Source organism: Capricornis sumatraensis, chromosome 12, assembly GCF_032405125.1.
Source record: "Capricornis sumatraensis isolate serow.1 chromosome 12, serow.2, whole genome shotgun sequence".
Taxonomy (NCBI): domain Eukaryota; kingdom Metazoa; phylum Chordata; class Mammalia; order Artiodactyla; family Bovidae; genus Capricornis; species Capricornis sumatraensis.
This window is the reverse complement of record NC_091080.1, coordinates 45290384-45299862: the sequence shown is the minus strand read 5'-3', so window position 1 is coordinate 45299862 and position 9479 is coordinate 45290384. Positions and strand designations below refer to the sequence as shown.

At 39.8% G+C, this 9479-nt stretch overlaps 1 pseudogene; it reads right to left on the bottom strand.

Moving 5' to 3' along the window:
• Positions 1–1404: 1404 nt before the first annotated feature.
• Positions 1405–2048, bottom strand: LOC138089185 (large ribosomal subunit protein uL16-like; annotated as a pseudogene).
• Positions 2049–9479: the final 7431 nt, after the last annotated feature.

Below are 9479 nucleotides of genomic sequence, written 5' to 3'. Positions count from 1 at the left end.
CATCAGGCTCCTAGGTCCCTGGGATTCTCCAGGCAAGAACACTGGAGTGGGGTGCCATTTCCTTTTCCAATGCATGAAGTGAAGCGTGAAAGGGAAGTCGCTCAGTAGTGTCTGACTCTTTGCGACCCCATGGACTGCAGCCCACCAGTTTCCTCTGTCCATGGGATTTTCCAGGCAAGAGTACTGGAGTGGGGTGCCATTGCCTTCTCCCACTAGGTAAATGAAAATCTGAACCATAATGAGATATTGCTTTAATACTGGAAGGCCACTATTAACCAAAGGCAGATGGAATAAATATGACCTGTGGACCATCTGGGTGCTCTCCCGCTATCTTTCTCCAGTACACTGGTATCTCCCAGAAAAGCTTTCACGTGTGTCTGGAGCCCCAGGTTTTACAACAGCCAGGCTCTGGTGGCCAATAGGGCTTACACTCACCCTCCCACAGGGCTGTATATACTTCATTCTTTTAGAAGCTGCTGCCTGAGGGTCTGGCTAAATGGAAAGATATTCTATGCTCATGGATTAGAAGAATTAATATTGTTAAGATGTCCATACTACCCCAAACATTTTACAGATTAAAAGCAATTCCTACAAAAATTCCAGTAGCACTTTTCACAGAAACAGATTAAAAACAGTCCTAAAATTTGTTTGAACCACAAAATAACCCCAGGAGCCAAGCAATCTTGAGAAAGAAGGATGAAGCTGGGGGCATCATACTCCCTGAGTCACCTATCTGTGACAAATTCCACTTGGTCGTAATGCATTATTTTTTTATACATTCTTGAATTTTATGTGCTAATATGTGGTAAGTATTTTACATCTATGTTTATGAGAAATATCAGTGTGTTGTTTTTCTTTCTTGTAATGTCTTTGTCTGGTTTGGGTATTAGAGTAACACTGGCCTTACAGAATGAGTTAAGAAATATTCTCTCTTCTATTTTCTGAAAGAGATTGTATAGCATTTGTATACTTTCTCCCTTAAGTGTTTGATAGAATTCACCAGTGAACCCACTGTTGCTTTCTGTGTTAGGTTATTAGTCATTGATTCAATTCCTTGTAATAGACAAAGGTCTATTCAGATCATCTATTTCTTCTTGTGAGTTTTTTCAGAGATTTACTTTTTAAGCATTACTTTTGCATTTCTAGAAGTTAATATATACTTAGTATAAAAATGTGGAAAAATATGGAAAACATAAAAAAGATGGAAATCACAACTCTCTACCATTACTTTCCAACTTAGAAGAATTTGTAAATTATTTCCTCCCAAAATGTTTGTGTATATGTGTGCCCATATTTTAAAAACATAATTGAATTAATTTATAATATTTTGTCCCTCTTTTTTTTTTTTTGACAGGAAATAGCATTTATTGGTGAGCATGATTAAGGAGGGGACAGCGCTGATGCTCATGAGTGCAGGGCCCGCCATTTGTCCAGGGGACCATGATTAGGGATGTATTTGACCCCACAGCCATCTGGGATGAGTCGCTTTTCTGCCACCATGTTCTCAAATTAATCCACATTGAATTTGGTAAATCCCCACTTCTTAGAGATGTGGATCTTCTGGCGGCCAGGGAACTTGAACTTGGCCTGGTGGAGGGCTTCAATCACATGTTCCTTGTTCTGCAGCTTGGCGTGGATGGACATTATGACCTGGCCAATGTGGACCCTGGGCACTGTGCCCTGGGGCTTTCCAAAGGCACCCGCATACCTTTCTGGAGTCTATCAGCTCCAGCACAAGACAACATCTTGTTGATGCAAATGACATGGAAGGGGTGGAGCTGCACTCAGATGTGAAAACCATCTTTGCCACAGCTTTTCACCATGTACTTGTTGGCACAAATACGGGCAGCCTCCAGGGCTTCAGAGGAGAGCTACTCATACTCATTTGACAGCATGTGGCCACAGAGTGGGAACTCATCCACTTTGGCCTTCTTATGCCCCAAGTCGAAGATGTGAATCTTAGCATCAGGGACACCTCGGCAGAAGCGGGACTTTGGGTACGGCTTGTTCTTACAATACCAGTAACACCGGGCGGGGCAGCGGCCCATGGCGACACCAGGATCTTCAGTGGCATGTCAAAGGGAAAGAGCTGTCCCTCCTTTTGATCCAACCAGTCAATTCTAAAGGAAATCAACCCTGAATAGTCATTGGAAGGACTGAAGCTGAATATTCATTGGAAGGATTGAAGCTTCAGCTTCAGCTGAAGCTCCAGTACTTTGGCCACCTGATGTGAAGAGCTGAGTCATTGGAAAAGACCCTGATGCTGGGAAAAACTGAGGGCAAGAGGAGAAGGGGGCTACAGAGGATGAGATGGTTGGATGGCATCACTGACTTTCAATGGACATGAGTTTGAGGAAACTCAGGGAGATAGTGCTGGACAGAGAACCCTGGCGTGATGCAGTCCATGGGCTTGCAAAGAGTTGGGACATGACTTAGCGACTGAACAACGATCCTTCCTTTAAAAATGACATTCTATTATTATAGTTTCAGTCATTAACACCTCTTAATAAATATTTTCTAGATTAGAAATGTTAAGTTATATAACATCCCAGTGTTTTTTTTCTCATCTGTAAAATAAATTTAATAATTTACACATATCATAGGACACTTGTGAAAAATAAATGTGATAATGCATGAAAAATGTAAAAGTGTTTAGTATGTAGATTGTTAAAAATTGGCCATAAATTCCTCCATCCTATGTGCATGCCCCTTTGTAGTGTGTCTCAGCTATAACTGGCCAGGAAGTGAAGTCTATTTCTCTGTTTCTTGATTATTGGCATGGCTTTGTGACTTGCTTTGTCCAGTAGCATGTGGCAAAAATGAAGCTGTGTAACTAATGAATCAAGTGCTTAAGCTTCTGTTCTGACTTTACTGGTACTCCAGGACCACAATGGGAAAGACACATGGCTCAAACAACAGCTAGAGCCATCAGCTAGACAGAGAGAGAGGTGAAGTACCTCAGACCACCTACCCCACTTCTCCCAAGATGAGCTATCAGATAACCACAATTACATGAGGGAAACCAGGTAAGACCAGAACTGCCTAGCAGAGGCCAGTCCAAATAAAATGGTTGTCTTAAGTGTCCATGTTTTCAGGTGGTTGTCACACAGCAATAAAAAGATAACTGATACAATAATCATTAAATACTATTGTTACTACTGCCACATAAATCTAAAAGGTGAGAATATGATACTGAGATACTTATCTCAACACTTTAAAATGTCTTTAATCATTTAACCCATATTTTACTATCTGATATATGTAAAGCAAAGCCTTAATTTTTATTCATGCCATTGTGGACCTCAATATCACAAATAAATCTGTTCACATACATTTCCCAATCCTAAAGAAGCAACATATTATTGGAGATCTTTCTTCATGTGCAATCTTTTTTTTAAAACACATAGTTTAAAAACTTTATTTTTATTTGTTATTCTTAGTTCCTTGACCAGGGATTGAACCTACAGTGGAATTAAATAGATTGTACAGTAGATTGAATCTACAGTGGAAATGTGGCATCTTAACCACTAGACCACCAGGGAAGTCCCCTTGTCACATGCAACCTTAGAATCAGAATCAGAAGAGCCACCCCAAGTCTCTCCCAAAAGGCACTCCTTACAGATTTTAGTTAAATAATTAAACAAAATAATTTCTGTAGCAACTTTTAAAAGAGAAAAAATTGAATAAGCATACTCTCAGTATTTTGCTTGATTGAAGATTATTACTCCACCTCTCCCACCCTCGCTGTGCTGTGTGGCTTGTGGGATTTAAGTTCCTAGATCAGGTATTGAACCTGGCCAAGGCATTGAAAGCGCCAACTTCTAGCCACTGGATTGTCAGGGAATTCCTAGGATTAGTACATTTTTATTTGAATGTGCATGGTAGTGAATGGGCAAAAATATATAATTAAGTAATAATGGCAGCAATGCTATTTTTTTCCATGAAGTTTTCATGAAAACTTTCATGAAATCAGCTACCCTTGAGCAACAGAGGGAGCTGACAGAAAATTAGCCTCTTATTTTGCATCCCCCTTGACTCACTGCAAAAGGAAACAGAACGGACAAGATGATGGTGGTGATTACCCTGGCTCACATTTGTTGAGTGCACACATTATGCCAACTATTCTAGATGCACTTATTCTTCATAACAGGTTATTTGGTATTCTGTTATCCTAATACAGATTACTTAATGGCAGATAGATGGGGAAAAGCGGAACGTGGCAGATTTTATTTTCTTGGACTCCAAAATCACTGTGGATAGTGACTGCAATCATGAAATTAAAAGATAATTGCTCCTTGGAAGGAAAGCTATGACAAACCTAGACAGCATATTAAAAAGCAGAGACATCACTTTGACAACAAAGCAGAGACATCACTTTGACAACAAAGGTCTGTATAGTCAAAACTGTGTTTTTTCCAGTAGTTGTGTACAGATGTGACAGTTGGACCATAAAGACTGAACAATGAAGAACTGATGCTTTCAAACTGTGGTTGCTAGTGAAGACTCTTGAGTCTCTTGGACTGCAGGGAGATCAAACCAGTCACTCCTAAAGGAAATCAACCCTGAATATTCCATTGGAATGACTGATGCGGAAGTTGAAGCTTCAATACTCTGGAAACCTGATGCAAAGAACTGACTCACTGGGAAAGACCCTGATGCTGGGAAAGACTGAGGACAGGAGGAGAAGGGAGCGACAGAGGATGAGATGATTGGAAGGCATCAATGAACATGAGTTTGAGCAAAGTCTGGGACATAGTGAAGGACAGGAAAGCCTGGCATGCTACAGTCCATGCGGTTGCAAAAAGTCAGACACAACTTAGCGACTGAACAACAAAAACAATACAGATCAGGAATCTGTGAGTCAGAGCAGTTAAGTGATTCAAGATTAACCAGCTAGCAAGTGACTGTACTAAAGTTTAAGATCTATCTAACTTCAAAGCCTTAATCTTTTTTACCATAAATTAAGCTTTTTAAGTTGCCTTCTACAACTTGCTTCTAAGTTGTAGACACTCTGCAAACTCTTCAGGGATAGGGTATCTGTTTAAAAATCATTTTCAATCTAATCATTTAGATGCTTAAAATAGGGGGTCACTTTAAAAGTGAGAGATATTTAAAATCTCTGAAAAGCAAATATGACTTATTATGTCCCAATGGCTTAAAACGTACCATAAATGAGATGGTTCTGAGAACCAGAAAAGGGGTTAATAAGCTGATTCCCAAACCCCATATCTCAGAGTGTGCTGTAGTATCAGTAGCCTTGAAAAATGCTACCAGCCACCCTCAGCTGTAATGTGAAGAATGACTAGAGATGATGAAATAAGACCATTTAGGAATATCAGGGAGAAGGCAATGGCAACCCACTCCAGTACTCTTGCCTGGAAAATCCCATGGACGGAGGAGCCTGGTAGGCTGCAGTCCATGGGGTCGCTAAGAGTTGGACACCACTGAGCGACTTCACTTTCACTTTTCACTTTCATGCATTGGAGAAGGAAATGGCAACCCACTCCAGTGTTCTTGCTTGGAGAATCCCAGGGACAGGGGAGCCTGGTGGGCTGCTGTCTGTGGGGTCGCACAGAGTTGGACACAACTGAAGCAACTTGGCAATAGCAGTAGCAGGAATATCAGGACTGGCTCATGGCAGCACTGCCTATAGTGCTAATGCCAAGCTGGCATGTATGCTCATTTGTAAAAAATACAGTTTTTAGGGTAATATAAAACAACCTACCTTCTCAGTAATAATTATACTGGCTCTAGGCTAAATTCTTCTGGGAATGGTTCAGTTCAGTTCAGCTCAGTCGCTTAGTCATGTCCGACTCTTTGCGACCCCATGAATCACAGTACGCCAGGACTCCCTGTCCATCACCAGCTCCCGGAGTTCACTCAAATTCACGTCCATCGAGTCGGTGATGCGGTCCACCCATCTCATCCTCTGTCATCCCCTTCTCCTCCTGCCCCCGATCCCTCCCAGCATCAGGGTCTTTTTCAACGAGTCAACTCTTCGCATGAGGTGGCCAAAGTACTGGAGTTTCAGCTTCAGCATCAGTCCTTCCAATGAACACCCAGGGCTGATCTCCTTTAGAATGGACCGGTTGGATCTCCTTGCAGTCCAAGGGACTCTCAAGAGTCTTCTTCAACACCACAGTTCAAAAGCATAAGTTCTTCGGGGCTCAGCTTTCTTCACAGTCCAACTCTCACATCCATACATGACCACAGGAAAAACCATAGCCCTGACTAGATGGACCTTTGTTGGCAAAGTAATATCTCTACTTTTGAATATGCTATCTAGGTTGGTCCTAACTTTCCTTCCAAGGAGTAAGCGTCTTTTAATTTCATGGCTGCAGTCACCATCTGCAGTGATTTTGGAGCCCCCCCAAAATAAAGTCTGACACTGTTTCCACTGTTTACCCATCTATTTCCCATGAAGTGATAGGACCAGGTGCCATGATCTTAGTTTTCTGAATGTTGAGCTTTAAGCCAACTTTTTCACTGTCCTCTTTCACTCTCAAGAGGCTTTTTAGTTCTTCTTCACTTTCTGCCATAAGGGTGGTGTCATCTGCATATCTGAGGTTATTGATATTTCTCCCGGCAATCTTGATTCCAGCTTGTGCTTCTTCCAGGCCAGAGTTTCTCATGATATATTCTGCATATAAGTAAATAAGCAGGGTGACAATATATGGCCTTGACGTACTCCTTTTCCTATTTGGAACCAGTCTGTCGTCATGTATTTTATCTGTTCCTGGAAACAAGCAGATGCTTTACCGAGTGTTTACATACACATTTTTTTGAAATAGAACCCTCAAAATAAATATTATGCTTATAAATTCCATACATCTGGTCTCCCACAGATAAACCTGAAGGAAAAATTTGATAAGGTTTAATAATGCCTCCAGAGAGATTCAAATTTATAATCCACATTTATCAAGTCAGAAAATTCTATAAAAAATATATTCCATCAAATCTTTTCCAGTACAATGTTTTGTACATATTCATGAATACCTATTTTCCTGCTGTCAGAAGCTGTCCTTCTTAATCTCAACAGCAGAAATAGCCAAGGAGCTATAGTCACTAAGAAGTATTCTGTAAAACTTCACATTACATATTTCTGACTTTAACTAGAATAATTTACCTTTCTCTCAATTCAAAATGCTGGAATATGTTAAAAGAAAAAGAGGGAGAAAAGAGTGAAGACACCTTGATTACCTTGACACCTTGATTTTCACATACCTCAAATGTTAACTCTTTAAAAAAGTTTTATTGTAGTAAAATACACATAAAATATATGATTTTGACTATTTTTAGATGTACAATTCAGTGACAGTAAGTGTATTCATAATGTTATGTAACCATCACCACTGTACATTTCTCGAAATTTTCATCATCCCAAACAGAAAATCTGTACCCAATAAGTAATAACTCCCCATTCCCATCTCCTTCCAGGCCCAGTTAACCCCTATATTTTACTTTTTATACCTATGAAGTTGCCAATTATAGGTCCCTCATATAAGTGGAATCATACAATATTTGCTCTTTTATGTCTGGCTTATTTCACTGGGCATAATGTTTTCAAGGTTCATCCCTATGGTGGCAAGTACCAGTACATCATTCTTTTTTGGGGCAGAATAATATTCCATAGTATTTATATCCATTCATATGTCAACAGACACTTAGTTTTTTCCATTTTGACTATGGTGAACAATGCTGCTATGAACATTGGTGTTCAAACACCCATTTCAATTCTTTTGGGTATACACCTAGAAGTGTAACACTCATTTGAGTAAATTCTAAAGAGAAAGAGAAAGAATACATAAACTTTAATATTATAACATGTGTTCAAATCTGGACCTCGAAGGCCAAGTTAGGTAGATTAAGGGATGCCTGGAGAGCTACCTTAAATGTTTGATAATAACGTTGCAGTTCCACTGACTCAAGGTATTGATAAATTGTTTGGATGAGACCTTGTTATTTGGAAAGGTCCAAAATGAGAGCTTGTATCTAAAAGACTAAATCTACCCATATCACCAATTAAAGGTTGTGAGGTTCTTCCAGTTTCAATGTTTTCCATTCATTTCAAGTCTTCACGTTATTTCACTCTATACTCTTGACATTCAGAATGTTTCCAGTTATTATGAATAAAGATGTTATAATAACATTATTCAGCATGTTGCATGGTGATCAGGTATAAGTCTCCCTAGGTACAGTGGATGGGAGTCCGCCTGCCTAGTTTCTCTAGGGTATACTAATAGGAGTGGAATACATGCCTCTTGAACTATGGTGTTGGAGAAGACTCTTGAGAGTCCCTTGGACTGCAAGGAGATCCAACCAGTCCATTCTGAAGGAGATCAGCCCTGGGATTTCTTTGGAAGGAATGATGCTAAAGCTGAAACTCCAGTACTTTGGCCACCTCATGCAAAGAGTTGACTCATTGGAAAAGATTTTGATGCTGGGAGGGATTGGGGGCAGGAGGAGAAGGGGACAACCGAGGATGAGATGGCTGGATGGCATCACTGACTCGATGGACATGAATCTGAGTGAACTCCGGGAGTTGGTGATGGACAGGGAGGCCTGGCATACTGTGATTCATGGGGTCGCAAAGAGTTGGACACGACTGAGCGACTGAACTGAACTGAACATGCCTCTTAAGGTATTCACATATCCAATCTTTCTAGGTAATACTGGTTTTTCCAAAGTGGATGGCAGTAGTCCATAATAATTCCCTTTTCACCATATACTTGCTAGCACTTGGTCTTGGTCATCAGACTTTTCCATTCTGGCTAGTCTAGTTGAGTTGAAATGTTATTTCACTGTGGTTTAAATGCGCATTATGATTATTTATGAGGCTGGGCATTTTTTCCATGTTTTTATGTAATTTGTATTTTCTCTCCTATGAAACACGGATCATGTCTTTCTTCACTTTGCTATTGGATTGTCTTTTTGTTATTGATTTATAGGCATTATTTTTAAAATTTAAAAATAGCAAGAAATAACATTCATAGAGAACAGTATGTACAACATGAATGCGCTATTTAAAGAATAATTTAAAATCAAACAGCTGTGTAACCACCACTAGGTCAAAAAATAGGTTGCCAACACTCTAGAAGCACCTCCTTTGCCCCTCCCTGATTACAGTCCCCTTCTTTGCTCAGGTAATTACCAGTCAGATTTTTGTGATAAATATTTCACTGCTTTTCTTTTTACAGTTAAATCACCTGGAAATGCATCCTAAAAAATATAGTCCAGTACTGCCTGCCTTGGGATGTTACAAAAATGGATTCACACAGTAAATATTCCTTTGTCTTTTGCTTCTTACACCCAGCACCATGTTTGTGAATTTCATACTATTTCATTTAGTTATTGGTTGGCCCTAAAGTTCTTTTGGTTTTAAAGTAAAAATAAAAGACATATTTTTCCATTTTCACCAAGAACTTTAGTGAACAACGTATTCACCATTTTGTTCCACTATCTTCTGCCATTTTTCAGGC